A 25,672-nucleotide genomic window follows, 5' to 3' on the forward strand; every position below is an offset into this window, starting at 1 on the left:
TCGGAAACACAAAGCTAAATTGGTCTCGTCACATCCCAACCGCATTTTGGGCGGATGCATCGCAATGCGGCGGATGGAATCAGCCTCTGATGAGCGTGTTTATTTTCATGCTCGCTTTCATCGCTTTCTAAAAATGCATCTTTCGATCAAGTCTGGATGGTGCAAAATTAAGTCAAGACCCTGGACTTCCTTTTCTCAAACCCTTGGCTTGAGTTTGGTTTACTTCCAACCATGTGCCCCGGTTTGATCCGCGATCCAAACCTCAGCGATGACTCACAGGTAAATGAGCTGGAAAAAAGCGGGGAGGAGGTGGTCGAGAGCGTTGCGATGGAGGAGTGGGGAGGCGGGGGAGCGGGGGCTTTGATGAAGCTTTTGAGGTTGGGATGAGAATATTTGAACGAGGCTGCTTGCGGCCGGCGCGTTTGCCTGGAAATAAATCAACGAGGCTGATGAGCACGGAGTGAAGGGTGGTCGCGCCATGAGGACTTTTATTGGAAGAGGGTGAGAAAGGAGGGGGAAGGGGTGCTCCTAATGAGGGGGAAACGCATTCAAGTCAAGTCCGGTCAACAGATCAAATTGACTCTGGCTGAACACACCAGGTATAGTCTACTTGAAATATATATTTTTTTTTTAGGTCGCTATACTTATTAACCCATTCACTCCCAAAGACGTTTTTAAACGTCTTTTCAGACTTGGTCCAGAATTGGCTGGTACGAAATTAGTTAATTCATTTTCCGATCCGCTTTATCCTCACAAGGGTGCAGAAGCCCGTCGCAACCGCCTTCGGGCAGTAGGCGGTGTCACCCTTAACTGGTTTCCAGCCAATCGCAGGGCACACAGAAACGAACAACCATTCGCACTCACACTCACACCTAGGGACAATTTAGAGTGTCCAATCAGCCTGCCATGCATGTTTTTGGAACGTGGGAGGAAACCAGATTACCCGGAGAAAACCCACGCAGGCCTGGGGAGAAAATGCAAACTCCACACAGGGAGGCCAGAGCTGGAATTGAACCCGGTACTTCTGCACTGTGAGGTCAACGCGCTAAACACTGGATCACCGGGGCGCCGAGGTCGCTATATAGTTTACTTTAAAAAATGTAGCTTGGCCCAGATGATTTTATTCGGTGTGTCCGGTTGACGAGATAAAAAGGAAGTAAATTCTCCACCATTTTGTCAGTGCAGGATAGTTGAATGGCAAGGACAAAAAAACCAAAAACAAAAACAAATGTATTTGACGCATGAAAACAACATGTCCACGGGACACGTTCTCCATTGGTCGTCGTTCCTCGTGAGGAGGTAAACAAGACACGGGCTGCAGCAGGGGAAGGAAGGAAGAAGGGAAACGGTAGTCGAGGCGTTTCAATGGCTCTGCCGCAGCTGCTTGCAGTTGACCGGCAATGTGGCTGCCGTCACCGAGGGCGCAGCAGTTTCTCGCGTTTCTCATTAACCGGCGCCTTTCGGCGGCAGCCAACCCGCGGCTTCTTTTCGGACCATCACCTCAAAAGATGTCAGCGTCATCTCTCATGTTGTGGTACAATGCAGCTGATCAAACAGCACGGTGAAAGGAGCCCTTTTCATAAGGTTTCATTAACGTGAGTAATGACGGAGGGAATAGGAGGCATCAATGGCGGCCGGCGTGGCTCACGGCCACGCAAATTTATCTTTTGTAAGAGCTTATTATTGTGGATCATACAATGTCAGCAGGTTCATTCTTTCCACATTTCCAAACAGCGGTAGACAAGGAAAAGCATTGTCTGTTGAAGGCATACAAAAAGAAATATACAGTACAAAAAAAAAGTGACACTTTTGACATTACAGTCCTTGAATTGAATCGGGCATAAAATATGATCTGGTGTTCCTAAGTCACAACACGAGACAAAGATTCTGTTTAAACTAAGAAGTCAAAAGCAACTTTTTTTTTCTTTTTTTTTTATTGGATACACCATGTGCACCATTACACGGTGGGATAAAGTATGCCAAACCATTTAGATAATTCCTTCTTAAAACCAGTTAATTGAAGTCAGGAGACAGCTAAAGTCAATACGAATGAAAAAAGAAGAGAAAAAACAAACAAACACCGTTTTTGAGTTTTGAGTGAGAATCATAGTTTGGGGCGGCTTCGCTAAATCAGGGCTTGGACGCCTTTCTATCATTGATAGAAAAATCGAGTCAACAAGTGAAGAGCTTGAACAGGAGAATTTTACACATTCTGGAGTTCGACTCCTGACATCAACCAGAGTGAGATGCTGCATCTTGACTTGAAGAGAGCGATTCACACCAGACATCCCAGACACCCGTTTTTCTTCTGTTAACGTGTTTAAATGTTGTCAATGTATGTTCTTTTTGTAAATCCGGTAATCTACTTTTGTTTTCTCTGCTTTGCTTCTGAATGTTGTTTATGTGAAGCACATTATATGTATATACTGTATATTTCATATATTTTGACCAATTTATCCAAGGTAAAATTCTAAACAAACTTTTTTTTGCTGTATGTGGGAAAAATATGTAGATACTCATGCCATGTTGCAAAATCTGTTACAATGCTACCTATAATGACCGTAAATGGACACACTTTGAGTAGGTTTTACGGGTACCCAAAAAAAAGTCATAGAAAAAAACTCAAAAGACTGGACTGAAAGTCATGAGATCTGCTCTTTGATGTTTTCGTTCCATTTTACATTTGAGTTTGAATTTTCAACCAGATACAAATTTAGAGTTCCAGGAAAGCACGGTTGCTTGCAGCGCATGTCTTTTACGAGTTGCCACATTTTCTTTTGGGCTCTAGGGTAAAAATGCAGTATGACAATGTGTTTATTAATAAGTGTGTTTTAATCGGTTACACTGAAAATCCAAACCCACAAAACCTTTTTTTTGTGTAGTCACTCTACTTTTGCGGGTGGGTCTGGAACGATTCCACTGGGGCAAATGGGCTCAATCTATGCAACTCAAAAAGGTTATTGTACTTTTTCTCGCAGCTGTATTTGCTCGAAATCTGCAATTTGCGTCAACTTTTTTTTTTGGGGGGGGGGGGGTGCTCATGTGCACCTTCCAGTATTTTCCTGGTGTGACATATATCTGGTGACTTTACGGTAGAGTTAGAGTTTCTTACCCGAAGCGCTTCCTCCGCCTTTGAAATGCAAGCCGTGTGTCGCGGGGTTGACTGAGGTAGATCTTTGCTGGAGGATGTGCTACCCGTGTGCGTGTGTCTGTGTCTGTGTGCGATCACCATCTGGCCGCCATGAGCCTCCCGGGCAGACTTCAGCACCAGCTGGCGGACTGGACAAAAGCACAGCTTTACACGAGAGGCATAGGATTGCATTGAAAACACGTCCCACATGTGTTTTGCATGTTTTCGAGTGATGGTTATGTTTTGGATTGAAGTTTCTCTGATGCATTTCACTTGGGAAAGTTCAAAATGGTCAAAAAAGGGAAGCCATCGCAAAACATGCACTTTTCATTTTCATAGTTAACACCTTTCCCTCTTTTTTCCCATTAATTCAACCATTCTGTAGAAGAATCACAACCCCCTCACCCCAAAAAGACATAAAAGACGCAAAATAATTATTTGCAAAGCACGAGCGGCATGCCATATTTGTTCTTCCCCCACTAAAATTGGTTATTTAAACTGATTTATTCATTTAACTCATGAAATAATGTGTCAATGGATTGATTGTCAAATTTAAAATACTTTTATGATTAAATTTTACATACACCTTTTTAATGTTGAATTTCATTAAATAATTGCTTAATTTATTTTATTGTAGTTAATATAATTTTCAATGTGAGTAAATTATTTTAATTGTTTTAAATGTAGGAGGGGACCACAAATTTTCTTCAGTGCACCTGGGAAGGGACACATTTATCAGACACTTTCTAACCAGATGTTTGAGAAAAATGAAAATTTTAATATGGACAAAATATTTGCAAAATATGTGCTCTGAATATATAACATGTTTCTTAATACAATTTTGTAATATTTTTGTCCCACAGATCATTCTAAATCAGCAAAAAAATATTAGGTCTTTTCATGTTGTTGTGGGCAATATAAGGCCCAGTATAAGCGCATTGCCACCAAGTGGTAATTAGTGATACTACAACTTAAATCTACAGTCAACCACTGCATATTCACATATTTTTTTCTGATGAATTTATAATTTATTTTAAGAATAGAAGAAAAGAAGATGAAAAGAAGAATTCAAGAGGCCACTAAGTTGCCCATCTCTCTCATACTTGGTTATCGTGGTTTTAGCCACATTGTACTGAAGAGGATCTTGTTCCGCCACAGGTGGGTCATTTTTGCTTCGCCTTGGCCACCACAAACGTGCGGTTTTTGATTTGATGGCACACGGCGAGGAAAACATCCAAGTGAGAAAAATAACATCATTTTGGGAAACAGTGCCACCCTTACATGGCAACCAGAGAGTCCTACAAGAACAACATGACTCCTTCGCAACATGCCGCATTGATTTTATTGTCTTCAAGTGATACAAATCGCGGCATGTTGCCTCTTAAATGTTTGTTTTTCCTCAAAGGGTCATCACTGTCAGAACTCGTGTTTCGTTCTCTTCGGCACCAGTTTAGTTGGCCAGAACAATCCACTGAGCTCCAGGGACTCACTGGGTGTGGGGACTTGGGGGGGGGGGGGGGGGGGGATTGCTCCACCAGCTTCTTCTTCCTCACATTCAAACTATGTCGCAACAGTGGAGAATTGAGGTGCTGATCGGGAAATAAATGAAGGGGAGGCAACATTGTAACCTCATCTGTGAGCAGCTTTGAGGTTATTTTCAGTTGACAGCCCAATGGGCAAAATGTCCACTGAGATAGCTCAAAACCGGCGGATTTTGCTGCTTCATTCATGTTACACAAATGCAAGATTAATCAGAATGCCATGTATAGACTAGTGGGGCCGCGGAGAACATATTTTTTTAACTTGAGCTCCTCTTGAAATAATGGCGGGGAGCCAACATTTTTCATCATATAGAACCCCACACTTTCTTGCCAGATGTATGTCAAAAATGCCATTTAAAAAATGATGAAAATACATGCAGACATACTTTTTGTCATGGAACCACTGCAAATCACAACTACTCAATGCACGCAAAAAATGATTTATCCTTCAAACAATATTTTTTAAAAAAAGCTGTGATGTTATTTTTCAGTGGAGAGGCATACAAATGATCATTCAAGGGTGGCATAAAACGGCAACCCAAAATTAGGCGCGAGAACTAATTTAATGGCACATTTTCACAAAAATCAACTCATTAAAAAATGTGATATTATTCAGGTACTATGTTTGTCCAGCATGCCATTCCAAACCCCCAAATTATGAGGCCTACTCACGTTGTAGTATAGGGCAGTATAAGACCCGGCATAGGTGCAACTAAGTGATGTCTGCCATCTGAATATTGATTATACAACAGGAAACAAGTTTATATTTTTCCCTCTAATTTTTTTGGGGCAGTGGAAAGTGCAACAACTACATTTTGAACTAACCCTAAGTTCCCATTTGCTATTTGTATTGACGGTAGCTAAAGACTTTCGAATGTATTCACATGGGTTACTCGCTGAACTTTTCTAAAATAATAATCATCATCAAAAATTTTCTTTAAATGTTATTTAGAACTAATAATTTAACTGGAGAGTCATAATAATTTGTTTTCTACACTTTTATGATTGGGGATGGATCAACTTTTATGTGATTTATTACGGGGCAAATTGTTGAATTACACTCGACTTTACCGGTTCCGCCGTGTTCAATTGTTTGCGACATGTATTGAAGACGTGAAAAACAGCAGTGGAGTGAGAACTGTTTTTTATTGTTGGTTTTTTTTTAATGAGGGTCCGTTTTAGTCAAAATGTTATGTGACATTTCCAGTGATGGTGTATTGTGTCTTGGATGCCCCCGAGGCCTGTGACTCATGCTTCAAACCTTTGCGCTTGTGACACGGAGAAAGGAAATAAGAGCCAGATGCCAACAGATATCCACAAGCACATGGCTCACGCAACAGAACCTGCTCTGTGTGTGTTTGCGTGCGTACAATTCTACTCGGGATTCAGGTGGGACGTGATTGATTTCCCAGTGCCGACTTTGCGTCAAAGTCACCTCGGCGCGTTAACCATTCTCACAGATGTGTCAAAACAGGATAACAAAAATTGGCCCTGTTTTACTGTGAGCCCTCCCGGCTTTTATTGTTTATCCAGCCTCCTACTTTTTGCATTACATTAATACTGCCGTGATATTATATGCACTGGTCGAATCCAAAGATGTCCGAGAGCAGGCTACTGGATAAAATAAACCACTATGGAGAGTATCCAAATGTACGTGGAGTGTGGGTATATTTTTTAACCTCTTGGCACACAAAAATGTCAACATGTTCAACAATGTGCAATACAGAGAAAGTTTAACAAGTGCTGTACAGACTCTATTTACGTCTATTTACATGGTTTGAATCTTGGAAGTCCTGAGGATGATGATAACCAAGAAGACATCGCCCACGATGAAATTGGTCATTTGATTCATGTGCAGGGCAGCCGGTTACGCGTACACCTGTCAAAAGCATCACTGCGCATGCGCACACAATGGCGACTATCTGAGGCAAAACTCAAATTACCGAATTGCCTTATTAGCTTCTAGTTTGTTTTGTCTACTCTATAACATTTTAAAAAATGATTCGATTACCAAGTAAGCCTAGTACTTTCATACAGAGTGCAAGGAAAACTTTTTTTTTCTCGTAATGTCGTGATCGAAGAAGAGGAACGTGCAGCGGCATTTTCGAGCCCAGCCTGTATCGCTCTCCACAATGACTCACAATCATGTGGAAGTGTGTTTGCGGATGGCTATCAACAGCGAATGCGGAGATTGTGCATCCCCCATTTCATTCAGTGTCAAATCCTTAGTGTCAAGTAAGGACAAAAATGTACACTGGTAGTATTGCGCAATCTGGGTTCACACAGTTTTGCAAGCTACATAGCAGCAGATATTTATTGTGTTCCAAGAAGCATGGTTGGAGTTCCTTTTACCCTGCCTTACTTGGAAATGAGCACACAGTCGTGAAATAATATTCAACAACATACAATCTTTATTTGAGTATCTGCTCCTCTCCATAATGCCCCCTAGTGGTGAAAACCAACACATTACGACATTGTATGTACGGTATATAGAATTGTCAGTATACTGTATTTATTTACAAATAAATCTTTTACTTTTTTGTGTGTGTGTGTAGTTATATCATTTGACTTAGTCAGTAGCTGTCATCATGAAAAAGTGTGGGCATCTCTGTGTTGGACTGATCAGCCTGAGATTTCACACTTAGTATGACTAAACTGAGAAAAGATAGTGTTATTTCAGTAAGTATACTTTTTGTGACACTTTTTTTTCGTGGTGTGCTGTAGCGTTTTTCTCCTGAAAAATATATAGTTATCATGTGAAAAACACGTATATGCATTTTTGTCATTTATTTATTTTTTACGTTCACGGGGTGTCCGCGTTTAGCATGCTCACATTGTCCACATCCCTAAAACTAAACCCAAAATCTATGTTACATAACTATTGCATATCAGCTACCAAAACTAGAGTTGAGCCTCTCTCTTATTTATTTTTTATTTTTGGTCGTGTTATCAGAACAGGGAAGTAATCCAACAAAACACTCCAACTCACACATCCATCTTGTCCCAGCATGCGCGCCGGTAGAAGAAGCAATTACAATGCGTGTGGCGTCATGATTAAAGGGCTTAGTGTGCTCTTGTCGGAGACCGACGGGAAGCTGTTGTGAAGACAAACACCGTCAGTCTATCTTCATAAACGTGATGGTATCCAGATCACGGTGGCTGACAGCGTTTCCCTAACACGAAGCGACGGAGGCAATAAACTGAGGCCTAATTCAAACCTGCTGCCAGCTTACATTTGAAAACTTGTAGCGTTTTCAAAAATTAGCCACCTGGACATCAGTAACCCGAACCTCATCGCTCGGTGACATAGCAAGGGTTACAATGAGGCTATTATCAACAGCTTGCGAAGGGTAAACGGCGGCAGTTTTGGAAGTCAATGACCCGAAACAACGCCTCTGCCACCGTTGGGTATGTTTTTCAGCCTGGCGAATGTGACTCACTTCATTCTGGCCAACATTCTTGCCTGCGCCACTGAAAGGGATCAATTGGTTTGTAGGCGTCAGGCGTGTCCCAAAGACAATTAGCACAAATTCACAGCACAGGAGAGTCGTTGGCACGTTGTGTGAACTTGTCCTAAGTTTGTCTCCGTGTAATTTAATGTCTCTCCCTCACCTTGTATGAAAGTATCACCGCTTTCAAGAAAATAGAAAAGATCCACGCTTTGAAGTATATTAACTCATTCACTCCCAAAGACGATTTTAAACGTCTTTTCAGACTTGGTCTAGAATTGGCTGGTACTGAATGAGTTAAACTTGCCAGCAGCGATGAACATGGAGTTGCGCCCCACTTTTTTAAAATGTAACTGCAAATCCTCAAAAATGAGCGGCAAACTTAAGGTTGTGCTACTGCCTTGTATATTCGGTATATTGAATAGACAAACAACAATTCAAACTCCCATTCACACAACGGAGTCTGAAATAAAGGTCCTCGGTTTAGGAATGTGAGACGAACTCCGAATACCTGCAGAAAACCCACGCAAGCACAGGGAGAAGATGCAAACGCTGGATCTCAAACCCTCAAAACTCAGTACTGTGAGATGGATAAGGTAACCACGTAGCCACCCCAACTCAATTTTTTTAAAAGTTATTTTGCAGTCTGCTCCCAGCGCATATACCGTGCCAAAACGTAAATTGCTTTCTTTAATGCAAACCATTTCTATGGGCTGTTTAGTCTCGACATTTTGGGGCAACAACGCTAATTTGCCTCCCCAAAAAATGTGATCAATGAAGCATTGCCAATCCCTCCCTCTTAAGTGTCTGTACCGCTAACGGCGCACAAGCGCCTCTCCATGCTTAAGTGTTTCCACATTGACCAAAAGTCGGACAATGTTCCCTGGCACTCGGACACACGCAGAATAAAATGGTTCCATTCTTTGCGAGAAGCGGGCGCACAGATTTCACTGTGACTTGTGGGTGATTTATTGACTTATTGCTATACTTCTGGCAGCGTTTAGAGAAGCATTTGAGCATGTTCCATACGTCATGACAATGAAATGACAATGAAATGACATTGGCCATTGATATAATAGCAAAAAAGAAAAGCTCAGCAATTATCCTGGAGTGTACGTATAGGCGCATACCTCAGAACCAAGAGATGATTTGTGTCATTATAAAGTGCAAACAAGATGATTAAGCTGCTTTTATAAGCTTTCACCTTGACCTAGTTTCAGAGGTTTTGTGTTCAGGCAATGTTTTAGCATTTAGCTAGCTAACGTTAGCTTATTGTCTGAACAATACTAAAAAGAATGGTACTAAAAAGTTATAACCATATCATTAATATAGTTTTAAAAGGATAAATATCAGAATTTTAGCCTTGGAATTCCAGATTTTTGGTTATAATGGTTAATATTTCTAATACAAAGCCATCTCGCCACCTGTGGTGTAAACTGTAATTTGTGGTACTAACTTTTATACAATGATTGGAATAGCTTATTGACGTCACAAGAAGTTGTTGAAAAAAGAACTATGATTTATGTCAGTATGGAGTGTAAATAATAAATTCAGATTTGCTGAAGTTGATTGTCATAACCCTTACTCTTGAGGAAATTTTAAGGTAACAAGCTAATGATAGCCGCAGAAGTACCGTAGATAACTGTTAAAGCCACACATTCTCATAAATCTGGGAGGCCAGCGTTAATCTCAAACCACATTTTAAGACTCGCGCCCAACTCTACCTTAACATCAGCTAAACTCATGTAGAAGTTAGTTTTATTGTTTATATTTGAGCCATTGTTTGACAATGGCTAACTGCAAAAACTATCCAAACTGTAGATACATTAAGTTACTAGTGTGTCAAAGAAGATGAGAGTTCCTTTGAAAACAATGCGTCCCGTGGCTTATATTTGGCGTTTATGCAGTTATTTGAAAAAAACAAAACAAAACAAAACAAAACCATTTGTTTTTAATTAAACTTGCACACATAACGCGTACAAGGCGATGAAAAGCAGGAGTCTTGCAGAAAGTTTCTCTGTTAGCCTATTTAGCTCACATCATTAAACGAATGCTTTAAGATTAAAGGCCAGACGCTGTCTGTAAAATCATAACAGAAAAAGACAGAAAGAAAGAGAACATGAGAGTGATGTGATGGTTGCTCTTCCTTCTGAAGAGGAGTGACATTTCGGAACAAAGGGGCCAATTATTTGAGGACTTCTTTCTGGGACAGGCCAAATACTGGCCCGGCCAGGCCAAATCCATCGCCCACGTAGGGTGGGGTCACTGCGGGATGACTCATTCAAACGCACGCAGGGACACAAGAACTCACACACACACACACACACACACACTCTAGAGTACAACGGAACCGCTAGGGTTCAAAAGCCCATTCCAGGTCAACCTCCAATTTTTCCCATAAGAAATATAGGAAAAAGAAATACTGTAGTCTGATAAACTGTCGCCAATATTGAACCTTGATCAACGGTACAGGCAAAGCATGATTTTAAGGTTATTATTGGTTATACGAGCATAACAGAGGCGTCACTGGTTGTGTAGCGGTTCACACCAACTGTGTCAGTGTGGCTATAATGGTTGACTGGTCACCAATCATTATCATTTTGCTCAGGGGTGCCCATATTTTCCCAACGTTCGTCATGTGTCAATGGTATAAAGCCATTACGCTGTAATGAGACCATAAAGCACAACGGGAAACCTGCCAAACGCCGTAACATTTTTATTTTACCGCTCGTTTCTTTTGTGTGATAACACTTGACACAACATGACTCGTGCTGAATGCTTTGTCAATACTTCAGCATCCGTTTGAGCGCGGTAAATGACACCGGAAGCTGGTGAAAAGACATTTTTTTCCAGGTTCTTGGACTATACTCGGATGATTTCTGGCAAACAAAACTCAATGAGAATCGGTGGAAATGATTTCAGACAAGATATTGCTCGTGTTGATAACTGTGATTTGAGTTGCTCCGAGTTGTTACCGAGCAACATAATATTTGTTCACAAACAGATGCTAACGGACAAACATCAGCCAGCTTGGTCATCTCCCAAATCGCTCTTTTGGTTTCAGCGGGACTCTGATTGTGTTCCTGCCTATCAAACACTGGAAAATCTTGTGTACAGCACAACATTTTGCAAGATTTTCATTTTAAAATTGATCATGATGGTATACATCCTCTTAAGGGGCACTACCCATGTTGAAGTCACTTTTTGTATCCTGAAAATTAAATTTAACAAGTACAGCAATTTTTTTTGTTTTTGTTCTGCTGTGTGTTTACATTTGAGGCAGCGCTGGAGGAGTCAAGTCCTTGAAAAGAGATATAGCAGAGGCCCACCGGGAATTCAGTTTAGTGTTAGTCGGTTGCTTTCGCTAGCTTGGAATTGCTAGCTGCTAGCCCCTCCAGCTACTAGCAGCTTGGGAGCTATTGCTCATTCTGTAAATTGTTGAGAACCAATCCAAAAAAGAGTGAATGCTTAACTGATGCACCTGAACAAAAGTCAACTGGAAACTGCGTTTCGGTGGAAGCGAACCCGTTAATTATCAGAAATATATGAAAAGAGTCGACTGATTCAATAAGCATCAATATCGTAGCACATACTCTCATTATTGTCATTTTCAGTTTGCACCAACGTAGAGAAATGACCCTTTATGAAGCCAGTTCATTTATTCACATTGTCCTTTTTTTAATGTATCATCATTTTTTATCAATTACAATTCTTGTTATTATTACGAACAAAAGTGGCATTTGGGACAGGGCCAGAAACAAATTGATGGCATTTAAAAACGTTGAAATTTTACAGTTACAGTTATTGCAGTGTAGGTGTTAGCACTGGAGCCCAAAATAGAAACGCTCTTTAGCATTGTTAAAAACCTTGAAGATGAAAGAGACCACTGAAGGAGTCTGAAGTTATGTTCCAACTTGAGCGAGATCAAATATATGACAGATTAGCTCGTGTGTGGATAACAGCAAACAGATGTTGGCGTACTGTATGATTAGCGCGTCGTAGCACGAAGCGCAAACGCACCCAGACAGGAAAAGCGGAGGTCGGCGGTGGCGGCAGCTGCGAGCCATCAACTTGGAGGCAACTACTCAAACATACACGCATGCGGCCGGATGTGCGCTCGCGGAGGAGTGTTTATATGCGTGCGTGCGTGTGTGTAGAGGCAGCGACACATACAAACACAGTCATTTCTTTTATCACGACAATCTCATGTTTAGCCGGCCATCTTGAAAAGTAAACACAAGTGAGGCCTTGAAAAGTTTCCTCGCTTACTCTTGCTGTTATTTAAAGAGAACTTCAGGTTTCTGACCTCCACCCCCCACCCCAACCGACTCACGCTCTCTGTCGATGGGTGTGGGTTTTTTTTAAGTGTCCCCCCCCTACCAGACAAACTTGTGCGAGTGATGTGGAGCTGACCGAGGAGTCCACACCCTTTAACTTAAAAAGCAGCCCCAGGGGGGGAGAAGGTGGAGCGTAAAAAAAAAAAAAAAAGCCCAGAGCCGTCTGTGGGCCGGGATCATTGTGGAAGAGCTTCTGTTGCTCAAACATGAATGTGTTGAGTTGCCTTTTGTTGGGATCTCTCCTCCTTCATGCCTCTGGTTCGTTTGATCAACTATCGCCGAGTTTCAGAGGTGAGTGGAGTTTGCATGTGCTTTTGGGGTGGGGAGCGAGGCACAAAAACAAAAGAGCTGGCATTTCAACTTGACTTTTGACTCCCGGAAAAGTGCAATTCTACACCGAAAATCTATTTTAATAGGATTTTCCTCAAATGAATCCATTTGGCGCTGCAGTCCGATGACCTTAAAGACCTTGTATTGATTTTCCGCACATTGATGTGATAATAGTTTGAAAAGTTTTCCCTGTGCTTGTGTAGAGTTTATACGGGTACTCCTGATTGTTCCCACATGACCCACAACATGATTTTTAGGTCCACTGAATACTTGAATTGTCCACAGAAGCAAATGTTAATGCGAGTTGTCGTTTGTTTATTTGTGCCTATTTTGACTCGATAGTCTCCGGTTTTAAATAATGGATGTTCTTGGTTTGGAACATCTGGCTCACAATCAAGAGGTTCTGGGTTCAAATCCTAGTTTCCGGAATCCCACAAAATATTAGTTTTAGCCTGTTTGTATGAATGAGACAAGTCCAGTGGTGTACCGAAAGTCAGCTGGTAGGGACACAAAATGTGTGGTGGAAGAAATGCTTATTTCAAAAGCAAAACATTTTGACATTTCCACTCGGTACATAGAAGATAAACACTAACAAAATGTCAACGTGATGAATTGCAGTCATTATCACATGTTAAAATCGAAACAATCGGTCTCATTTGGATATCATTTGGTTGATTAGGTAAAGGTTACCACATCGGCCTTAGAGTTCTGGGCTGCAGCCTTCGTGTGCGGTGTTTGCTTGTTCTTCCTACGCTCGCGATGGTTTTCTTTTCGGTACTTTGGCCTCCTCCCATCTTGGCCGTAACATGCATATTAGATTCACAGAGGCACCTAAATTGTTCGTAGCGATAAATGGGAATTGTCGTTTGTCTGTGTGCCCTGAGTGAACCCCGTTTTTCTCTCTTAGCCAATACTTGGGGTAGACTTCAGCTCACCCGCGACCCTAATGAGGACGGAGCTGTCGAGAAATTCTCATTTAACTGGAAATATTCTGAAATATTGGATTGGATTGGATTAACTTTATTGTCAAATGTACTGTATGTGTAACATAAAAAATATGAAAAAGAGTTGGCTGTGTGACTACATTTTAAACTCTTTCAGGGACAGCGGTTACGACAATGGACAGCTTATGTGTCGTCAGGTTAGAGGGTGCATGAAAGAGTGAATAACATTGATTACGTAAAGTTGCATTTAAGTCGAGTGCTTCTCAATTCGTCTCCCCCGAAATGTCAAGGCAAAATCCTCATCTATTGAAACGCTAAGCATGATTGAATAACTACTCGACGAGATTGAATTAAGTAGTGCAGGCATTGCTTTTAGAGGTTTGTTTGTTTAGATCATCGAATACACTCGTTGCGTGAAGTGCCGCATGACCATGCATACACAATGGGCCTATGAGTTTTTTCAGTGGGAAGTCCCAGGAAAAAAAAAATTGATATAGTCCAGACAAATATCCAGTGAAAAACAAACTTCACCTGTCTTGTATTGATGCAGTGTGAAGGAGTCGAGACAAGATACAGCCCGACTTTGTTATATTTCTTGAACAATGAATGACAAAAATAAGGCGCGAGGAAATGTATAAAATACAAACGCAGTAGTCAAGCTTTGTGGTTTTGGGTGTTGAAAGCCACATTATGGTGTCATTTGGTCATGTTGACATTACACTTGCTTATCGTGGGGGAGATTAGCGTCTCTTTTGTTGCTGTGGTGAACGGCTGTCTGAGCATTAGCATCCGCACTAATGCTGGGCAGAGCTTTTGCTCATCATGATCTTCAAAGCCACAGTTGTCAACTGACGGATTACAATCAGAAGAATGTTAAGTTCATGGTATGATGCAAAAATTTGCTCGTGAGCTCCTCCTGCTGGTCGGAGGAATAATCATCTACTGTGCGGTGAAAAGCATGTATCGCCCGATTCTCACACTATGATTCCGTTTATGATATTATGCAATAACAGCAATGATTCATTGGGTTGTTTTGTCTATTGTTGTTAGGTGTAATTATGGTTTAAGTCACGTCGCAGTGAGCATGCCTTTGCTGTCGAAAGAAAAGCACACGTCTACTAAATGAAGACATGATAAAATACGAATTCAGTGGGTTGGTTCGCTGGTTACGAGGTGTAATTTATTGTTTCGGCCATTGTTGTGAAAGGAAATGAACACAAGTTTTGGCTCTGTCCAATGAAAAGAAGGTACACTATCGATGGATTCTTAGATGAATTCAGTTTATGACATAGCATGTCAGTAAATAGGATTCATTGGGTTGTTTTGTTTCCACCACAGTTGTGGGGCGTCACTTTCTTTCTTTATATGTTGTATTTATAAGTTTCATGTCCGTGTTTGTGGCCAGTTCTCATCGCTTTGTTCCAGCTGGTTGTGAAGGCTTTATATAAATAAAGCTGGATTGTATTGTATTCTCTTTAGCAAAGCATCATCTAGTTGATGCATCGCGCAACCACTGCCACTATTGTAGCGTCTATTATATGCGCCTTTTAATGAGGTGCGCCCTATATATGAAAACAGTTTTAAAATAGGACATCCGTTGATGGCACGCCTTATAATCTGAAGCACCTTATAGTGCAGAAAATACGGTAGTTGGGTGAAAAACCAAATGTCCAGTTAGCTGCAACACAAAGAAAAGTCATTTTTGTTGTTTTCTGTCGGAAAATGCATCACTTACAAGATGCCGACATACAAGATGAGGAAACTGTTGCCCATTTTCATTCGTGACAGGGGCTGAAAATAACATCTCGCACCACTTGTGGGACTACCACGTCATGTCATAAACGGAACGATCGCGAATCATCTGTCTTCACTACTATCTCACTCAATCAAAAACACACTTTTCCCCAACGTGTCATGTGCGTGCGTGTCTGGAAAAAGAAAAGCAATAGTGCGTCCCACTGCATAATAAATGCCATGTCGCTAATAAAATGGAGGCGTAGCGAGACAATGGCCAGGCGCTGATGGCTAGGACAGATATTATTTGTGGGAAGAACACTCAAACCAAACACAAATGAGGTCATGACGGAGTTTGAAAGGCGACAATGTTGATACACAGCAGCCACGCTCAAAGACATCATTGCTGTTTATCTAAATGCTCTTCATTAAAAAGCAATATCCAGCAACAACTAAAGGGTACAGATGGTGTTAAATCTGAATGCAATTTAGGTCATTGAAAAAAAACTGAGTGTGAGTGGGATGTGTTCCCCTGTTTCTTGTTTACAGGAAGTGTTTGGTTTTTTTTTTTTTACATTGCCTCCTTTATCAAAAACGGTCTTTTCTTGTATTGCATTTTCAGAGCCCAGTAAACTTCCTAAAGGTTCATTTATGTGGGGAATAGTTTGATCGCCGTAGTTGGGCTCAGAGTTGTTCGCATTCATCCCCCCCCCCCCATCTTGAGATTTTGCCACAATGTGCAAAGCTAGCTGGCTTTAATGGGCTTGTGGGTAAACGACATCAATAATACACACGCCGATTGTTGGGTTTGTTGCAGTGAGAGGGCATCAGGTTCACATTTTGAGCCCTCATAGTAGTAGCAATAAATTCTCCACTGTGATTAAAAACAAACATACAGCGCTCCTCGGATTAAGTTTAAAGAGGTCTCTAATCGCCAACGTGTGTTAACACAGCGGTATTATTTCAGAAAACATTTGTATAAAAAAAACTTCACGGTCAATAATGCAAAACAAACACCTGAAAAGTAGCTCTCTTATCGTGGCTTTATTTGTTCATTGAATGCGATTCTTCAGTCAATATCAAAATCTGCCAATTTGGGTCAATTAATGGAGCCCAGGTTTCAAAGCAAACATGGTGAAGCGGCATTTAGTTGTTGTGCTGCGTGCCAATGGAATAAGTTGCCAACATGACAGCAACAGAAGAAGCCCCAAATATAAATGCCTTTTAATCATGGTTAAAAAAAAAATCGCACTGAAATCTATTCAGCATTTTCCAAATCAATTCTTTTGGTCCATCTTTTGCTCATTTCAGACAGCTGCTTTTGGTTTCTTCCCATGGCGTTTGAATGTGTGTTCAAATCTTTTGTTTGGTAAATGTGTTTTACATGTTGTCAATCTTGGTTCTATTTGTCATCTTAATGATGTACTGTTAAGAAGAAGAAAACCTACAGTATATTCGTCTCACAATGGACAAATTCCCAATTCACAGCAGCAAAGTTATGAAAGGAAGAAAGTAGAAGAACAAATAGTATTTGAGCTGCTGTAAAGGCAGCCACTCTCGCGGCGCCATCTTGAAGTCATCATAACATAATAACAAAATAATTCAACACAACACATAAGACACAAACAGACATTCAATCTTAACCACTTTTCCGCATATTTTTGTTGTTTGAAGCAGTCAAATGCCCATCGCGGCAGGAAAAAGCCTTTGATTGATTGTATTTTCACTCGCAACGTCGGCACTTCATCACTGAGCTGCCCAATGACACTTGACAAGTTGTGTGCACATTCGTGCATGTGGTGCATGCAGCAAACTAAAAATAGCTTTACAACAGCATAGGCTAGCAATAAATAAATAAAATAAAAATCTGAACATCTTTCCGACAGATATATTTCGGGAAATCGGCAGGTCACCAAAAAGATGTACTTGCTAGTATCATTTTATACATGATGGATTGGAAGACACTCTAGAGACCCAAACGTTCGTATACAAGCAATTAAAAACCCACATGTTGGTTGCATCAAGTATATCAAGTCATACGCATCATCTTTTATTAATTTATAGACTTCCTTATTCAAAAGGCTTCCGAGCGCAACACAAATGAGAATTTGCCTTCCCAATTCAGACTTCATCAAAGGCTCTTGGGCCTCAGACGGCATTTAAAGCAAACACGTAGTCCCCCGGTTGCATGTTAAGAGTTAACTCAAGTTAATGGCCTGCGAAGACTGTTTGGGTCTGCCGGGAAGTGGCGGAGTTCAAGTTCCTGCTGAAGTCATTTGACTGCAGAAGCCAAACCTCAAACAAATTCTTTTTGTCCATCTATTTCACTGGCAAATACAAACCCATCACGCGTCCTCTAATTACGCTCGTTTGAAAACTTTTGTCACTGTTGTCGACTCTGTGTGAAAAAAAAAAAGGTGGAGGAGGGCCACACAGATCGGACACGCTGGGCCAGAAGTGGCGCAACCTCAATTTAATTAAGATATCATTTTGTTCTATTTAGGGTCATGGAATATCTGTTGACAAAAACCAGCCGGTTGGCTTTGGAGGGCAAGCATTTATGATAACCGCAGGGAAAACACGACCCATCCCCCAAAAAGCATATAATGAGATGTTTTTGGGAGGGGGGGGTTTCAGGGGAATTTTTGACTTTCCCCTCGAAATCTGCATTTAGCTGATAGCTGACGGCCTTTTTTGGGGGTGTTTTTTTGTTTTTTTGTGGATCGGAGAAGTGGTGCGTAATAATTGCGATTGGTTATCATGAAGCAGATGTCCATTCATCTCTTGGCCCAACGTCCTGCAGAGAACTGCCAACGGAGCTTTGTCGAAAAGTGCCGCCTTTGTTGGCAATGTCCTGCAGCATCTCCAAACGCATTTTGGCGATTGTCCATCTCATCGCACGCCGACTTGTCACTGATTCATTCCGCTTGTGTAAAATAAATGCATGTGGACTCTCGGCAAGGGCTTTTGTCGTATTTTCTCCATTCCTGTCCCATTTGAGAAGAACATTTCCAGATAGAGCGCCGAGTTAATGACCGAGTTCCCTTCTTGATGACGGTGACATAACCCAAATTTGGAGGCAAGTCGGAACATCGTGTAGTCTATCATTAACCCGCACTCATGCAGAAGGACAATCTTAATTAACGTGGATATTTGTATGAAAAACACTTGTGGGCCATAAGTACAAAAACAATCAAATGAAAAACAGCTGGCACGGTGGGAACTGAGCGTGATCTCTGTGGCCGCATGACAACGTATTCTTACGCTTCTGCCCAAAAAGTCAATTGAAATCTCCAAAATTCATACATTGGGATTGTTGTAAACCGAGGATACCCCCCGCCCCCCAGTACTTGAGACATTTGAGACAGAAGTTAGATTGAAGCGTTTTTTTAAAAATTAATTTTAATAGGGCCCGACGTATAGGGATTTTTTTTTAGGCCGATGCCAAGTTTGATATTTGGCAGAACAGAATTCCGATAACAGATTAATTGTGCGATCAATTTAAAAATATACAAATACCTTCTTTTTTTTGTGCCCTTAACTCTGACAGATTTGAATTACAGGCAGAATTGACTTTTTTTGCAATACTTTGTTGTGTAGTGTTTGTTTAACTTTGCAACAGAGAGAAACAAAATCTGCACATTTTGGCAGGGTGTTGAACGTCATTATTTATGTCATACGTCATAACGTGTAAAAGTGTCCAAATCAAAAGTTAAAGACATTGTCTGATATTTGCCAATATCAGCTGATTAAATCAGTTCGACTGTGGTATTTAGTACTTATAATAATTTGAGAGAAAATACGACTCAGACCAAATGGTGTGCAAAAAAAAAAAAATCAAAGAAATTGTCGGTGACCTACAGCTGATACAATTGCCTTCAACACAAAGTCGTCCAGCGATTGAGTCTTAGTGAGAAGCCACAACCAGAGTGTTAAACTGAACGCTTGTTCCTTGCACAATGGCAAATTTCCAACCCTGACGCTATGCCATAAACTTGCGAGTTGACTTCCACTCCTGTTCCCACGTTGCCACCTCACACAAAGGACGACAAGATGGCAAAAAGTTGTCTTCGATGGCCCCTGTGAAAAGGGCTTCAATAAAACCCATCCAAACAACGCCTTTGTGAACGAGAGAGAAGAGTTTAGACCTCTGTCATGGAAAACTAACGCTAAACTCAAATGGTGTGACTCATTTCAAGACATGCAGGGAGATATATCAACTTCCCGCTACCTACAAACTTCATTCGGGCTCACTCAGCATTTACTTTTATCAAGAGTGCAGGAATATTTGTTGCCTGACTATAGCTGTTTTTCTGTAAATTGTTAATTCCAATGTATTTTTCATGTACAGTATTTATCTCATTAGATAACACTGGTCAACAGCAAATTTTAATCAGACACGGTTTTATGTGTGTCCCAAAACATATTTTTGATGCCGATTAAAAAAAAAAAAGTATTTACTTTTTTTTCCAGCACGTCAGGTTTTAAGATGTTTTTTACTTGCATCTCTACTTACATTTTGTTCAAATTTGTTGACCAGTGTAATTGGTTTATTTATTGGAAATTGCAATTATAAAAATAGCACTATCTATGCACATAAATGTGTAAACATGTTTTATAAGTACCAGACATTTATTATTTTTATTTTAAAATTTAATATGGAAAGAGGTCTGTAAAATAAATACATCAAGTGAAAAAATATATCCATCTTCAAACGACATAGCTCATCTATTTGTATTGAAAAATCAAACGGGGCTCTTGGGCAAAAGTATGTGTGACACCCCTCGTGGCCAACACAAGCAGATGTTGAATTGTGAGGTCACAGCGAAACATTTTCGCAATTAGGCAGCCCGCAAAATAATTATTTGGTGGTGTAATTTCCTACTTAATGGATGGGAAGGTGTTCCTGAGACGCGACTATTTGCAGGCGAGGATAAGCGGTATAGAAAATGGGTGGATGGATTATCAACAAAGCTCCTAAGACGCGCACACACGTGCACACGCGCGCACACTAGCAAAAAAGGAGGCATAGACATGCATTACAAATGACATCATTGGTGGAGATAAAAAGCATGCAGGCATTTTTTGTCTTTGCCCGGAGCAAAATGATGCTGACTTAACATCAAAGCCTTGCTTGCTCATCCAAACCTTTGAACATAAGGAGCAAAAAAAAGCATCAACAGAGCCAGTATAAAATATCTGCTACATTTTTTTTTAAAAATGTTAACACAGGTTACAACTACTCAAAAGGTCACTCTAGGACAAAAACTGTGCAAGGCCCAGACTGATCTTGTGCACTCTTGGCCTGCTGCCAAAAAAGTGTTGAGACGGCTGTTCAAATCACGAGGTAATCACAAGAGAAAGGCCCTGGCTGGTGGCCCTTCAAAGAAAGAGGAGAGGAGCTGACAAGCAGCACAGATTGCTTGGAAGTCATGAGGCCGGCTTCTTAAAAATCCCGGCGGCCCCCTACCCTAGACTTGGTGCTAGTGTTTTGGGCTAGGCACCGTAGCACGACAGGCGTGACCAAAAGAGCGTTTTATTTATTTTACTGCTTTTTTAATGAGCAAGCCAGCACTTGTGAACGTTAATAAAGGCTGGGAGCGGTGTGAACATGAAAGCCAAGCTTTGTCAGGATGGAAAGACGTTGGAATGGAAAATGGCTGCTATCGGGTTCCCTTTGATTCGATGGGTTTGCATGACTGTATTCTTCAAAGTAGGGCTGCAGTTATGGAATTATCTTATCCGACTGAAAATTCTATCAAATAGTCAGATAAAAATAACAAAAATATATATTTTGGCTTGGCTAAAGAACAATTATAAATATAGAAGAAAAAAAAAGACATTTCCACTTGGGAATGAATAACCAACTAAGTTTTCCCTCAATTTCAAATGTGCTTAGCAACACACTATCTTCCTCTCAAGCAACGTGAGTAAAATTCTAGAGACTATCTCCTCACAGGTGTTGGTCTATGTCTATGAGACGAAGTGAGGTCACAACCACAATCGAGATTTTGCCAGCTAAAACAGCACGTTTGCCTAAGACTGGTTTGTTCAGAAGTCATTGGTAGGAAAATGCGACTGGGTGAGGTTGTTGGAATCAAAATGTGAAGTTATTTTTGTCTATTAAAAGCCTTTCAAAAGTAATCTCATGGCTCTTTCCAGCCTATATGAGCAATTCGCGGAACTGCTAGCCGCTGGTGCTGGAGCTGCCGCTAAACGCTGGCAACAGGCAAACAAAAAAACGGGGCTTTTTTTTGTTTGTTCTTAATTGACATCAGCAGCAACTGCTTGTCACAGCAATATACAGTAAACGCCCCAACCAGAGTCAGGATTCTGGAAAACGAGTTAAGTCCACTGTTACACTGCAATACCCTGCTGGAAATTAACTTCAAAATAAAAGCTTTCTAAGGTACTGGTGTGAAATTTAGGGGACCCGTCGATACAATACAATACCCTCCACCCCCCCAAAAAAAGCATCAAGGACTTCTTTTCTGAAATTGAACAGGAAGTCATCCAGGAAAAATGGCAATGCTGTGGAAATGTTAAACAAATTAAACATACGGTGTATGAATAAGAGTATGAATCATGTATGAAGTTGAAAACAAGGTGACATTTTTTTAAATACTAGGACAATAAAGTTCTGGCTGCCGATAATGATGATCAGAAGGTGGTGCTAGTCTGTCAAGTCTAAAGAAAAAAACGAAAACAAAACGCTAGCGGCCAGCAAGCCGTCAAATTGCACTGTAAATTCGGATCGCAGATCAGTGCATATGGTGCATGCAGTGGAGCGATCGCCAAACCCAAATTTCATTTGTTGAGCAATAACAGCTCCAGAGATGTAACTATTTTCAAACCAAAAGAGAAAAAGGAAAACTGACATGTTGCATCAAAAATGGCTCAGCTTATTCTCATATCTGCTGTGGTAAATTGTAGAGTAAATTTGTAGGTCTTGACTACAAATGGCAGATTTAATGATGACGGGTTACTTGAAGTATAATCAAGGCCTTCACAGTGGAAAATCTAAGCACAGCTCAGACGGGTTGGAGCCCCTCTGGGTCAACAGCGGCTCAGGTCGGCATCAAAAAAGCCGTAGCTCGGGGGCAGCCGCAAGGCAGCAGTTAGCAAAACTTTCTTCTGCTCCAAACGTGACAATCTCATTCCACCCGCATCATGTGAGGTTATGTTTCATTCAACTGCGCCCCGGGGTGAGGGTGTTAAAATCAATGCCGGTTTCAGTTTGTTATGCCGCGGTTCACTTTAGGTGTGGCCAATCTGTATGGCCCAGTAATGCACTACAGCAGGACTGCGTCAGATCACATCACTGTCCAAAAATATCACATAAAGAGAGAGAAAGAGAGAGAGAGAGAGAGAGAGAGAGAGAGAGAGAGAAAGAGAGCGTGAGAGACATGCAAACGCAGACATCAAGAGAATCATTTGAGTTCCCGTGACTCGCTGTCAGAGCCGAGCCCAGAAACGACGAGCCCGCCCCGGGCCGTTAAACTCTGCCACTTGCAGATCCAGATAAACCCGATGGAGGACTGAGACGTTAGCGAGAACAAAGTGTACGTGAAACGCTGCCAAAAGTTTATTTGATGTTGCGGTGACGTGTTGTTTTTTTGTTTTGTTTTGTTTTTTGCAGGTTCCTACAGGGTTTTCCCAAATCATTTCCATTCATGCAGCTCCCGTTTGACCAGTATGAAGGAGCGTTAAAACCCAATTAAACTTTATAGGGAATCAAGTTGCAATGATTTTTTTCCCCCTTATTATTTTTATGATTATAATTACAGAGTGTAATGTTTATAAGGGAGGGAAATAATTATTTAAAAAGTTCATGAAAAAATGTCCGATTCTTGCATGAATAACATCGACAAGATTCAAGCTGTTATTTGATGAAGGGGTTGAGGGCCTTGTTTTATGGAGAAAAATGACAATATTTCAAATAATAACGTTGTAATTTTACGTGGCGGGCATATTCCAAACAAAAAAAAATTTACTGTTATGACTTTTACAAGAAATTGTGGGCATGTAGTAGAAAAAAAACAATAAAATTGTGTCAATTATATTTTTGAGGAAAAAAAAAGAAAAATAAATGACAATATGTTGCTCATTTTATTAAGGGTAAAAGACAACAGCAGACAGTAGGCAGTCGGCTTTTACAAGATAAATGAAACGTCATTTATCTTGTAAAAGCCGACTTTTGCGTGGCAATTTTTTTTCTCCCCCACATTTCACTAATTGGTCACTTCCCGCGAATTTATTAGATTGAATGCAAATCAAAATGGAGGCAATTTCAAGACACAAGGTCTGACTTTGAGCAATGAGGTGATGATTTTGAAATGTAGGTAATTAGGAATAAAGTTGCAATATGGTGAGAATAAAGTTGTCATTTTACATGAAGAAAAGAGAACACTGGCAGAATAAAGTCTGATTTTCACAATGGAAACTATCAACTACCTTTTTTCTGTTCAGTGTCTTTTGCTATTTTGATCCCTGCAATTCATACAGAAACAAAAGCACCTGACAGCGGAATCCTTTTTCATTTCAGTCAATGCTTTGACTTGTACACTTTTATTTCCTTGCGTGACCTGTCCGGGCAGGGAAAACGACTCAGAGAGAACCCGATTTATAGCGCAATATTGCAAGCCATATCTTGTTTGCACATTGAGTGGATATAAAGACGCATTAAGTGTTCATTTAAGGTCATGCGTTGATAGCTAACATTACTTTTTTGTTGTTGTTTGTTCTCCTCTAACGAGGTTCTCTGCTACCTTTCTGTCGCTTTATCTGCCGCCAGCAGCAGCAGTACAGTGTTTTCATCGAAAACAGCTGCCGGCTTGCATTGGAGAATTGCTCATATGAGAGCTGTAAAAGAATGGATAAGTGCGGTGGGGGTTGATGGGGATGGCAATAAATAAGAAGCAATGAGCTGAAAGAGTCCCAAACCTTGAATAGAACTGTTGGGAAATGGCAAGACAACTGGAAGCAGGATGGAGGCGAGGGGCCACTTTGATACTCAACATCTTTATTTCATCATCGTGAGCTGATCTCAAAGATGATTGAGTGAAGAAAGACACTTTATATTCGAGTGGTGACCTGTGTTACTGCTCTCGACTTGTGCGTGCGATCATTTGGGCACGAGTGAGGGAATAATTGACAAGTGGTTCCGTTCTCATGATAATTTAGTAGGATTTTGTTCAAAAAGTAGTGCACTCATCTTCAAACCCGAAAATAAGGTTTTAGAGTGGGCTTGTTAGTTTTTATTTGTTTAAAAATGCTTTGATTCACTTTAGTTTTTTCTTTTTTTGTTGTTGTTGTTGTATGGCCAATTGGTTGTTTGTTTGATGGAGGCAACTGATTCGCTGTGGCGAGCCCCTGAAGGGAAAAGTAAAATACGTATGGACAATTTGTTGAGGGTATAATATAAAGAAAAAAAGGTCACTAAGTACAGTATTGTGTAATAAAGTCAACCGCAATACCCAGAGGACTGTTCGATCGTCCTTCTGTCCGGACGGACAGCAAAACCAAAATAAATGCATACAAAATTAATTGACAAAGTCAGCCGAGTTTTTGGGGGGCGTGGCTTAGAAAGGTGGTGTGCCACCTGCCTTAGGATGACAGGAAGGGTGCATGAACTCTTTAGTAAAACATATTTTCCGCATTTGAATAAACTAAGCGTATGTAAACCGGATCCGCCATTCACATGCAGAGCGTGCAGGTCACATTCACACAGTTTATATAGAGTTATCCAAGTGCAGAAGTGTGCCGGTGTGTAGTGTCCAAGTGTCAACATTTCCAAAAGGTGTGCATGTGTGTTTGCCGTAATGAGCAAGTGTTGAGATGATCTGCCACCACCACCAGCACTGATTTTGTCTTCCGTTCTAACCATGTCTAACCGCATGCATCTTTTTTGTTTTGTTTTTTTTTCGTCCTACCAGGTGCGGCTGGATGTTGCCGTCTCCCGGGTGGGATTGCGAGAGATGAGGCCGGTTTAACTGGAGGGATTCCTGGCAGAGTGATTTGTTTTTTTTATGTAATGTAAATCACATTGCCAGGGATTTCCAACCGGTTACAACTAAAACGCACACATGGAGCCCAACCGGAACAGAATACACTCAGCTGCCACAATGTTAGGTACACCTGCACAAGCTAAGACACCCATAGCAAATATTGTATTAAAGATTTTCCCATAAATTTTCCACGTTACTGT

General features: G+C 40.9%; 1 protein-coding gene across 3 annotated transcripts in view; it reads right to left on the bottom strand.

The window, feature by feature from the left end:
• The window catches only part of ift22 (intraflagellar transport 22 homolog (Chlamydomonas)), a 46,649-nt gene that overhangs the window by 13,615 nt on the left and 7,362 nt on the right, over window positions 1-25,672 (bottom strand). For 2 of the 3 annotated variants that reach the window (XR_007958805.1, XR_007958803.1), the window contains exon 6: window positions 3,113-3,279. The exons of the other annotated variant lie outside the window; for it this stretch is intronic. The gene's annotated coding sequence lies outside the window, so the exon portion shown is untranslated. The remainder of the gene's footprint in view (window positions 1-3,112; window positions 3,280-25,672) is intronic. 3 annotated transcript variants of the gene reach the window in all.

This window comes from Hippocampus zosterae, chromosome 15 (genome assembly GCF_025434085.1).
Source record: "Hippocampus zosterae strain Florida chromosome 15, ASM2543408v3, whole genome shotgun sequence".
Classification (NCBI taxonomy): domain Eukaryota; kingdom Metazoa; phylum Chordata; class Actinopteri; order Syngnathiformes; family Syngnathidae; genus Hippocampus; species Hippocampus zosterae.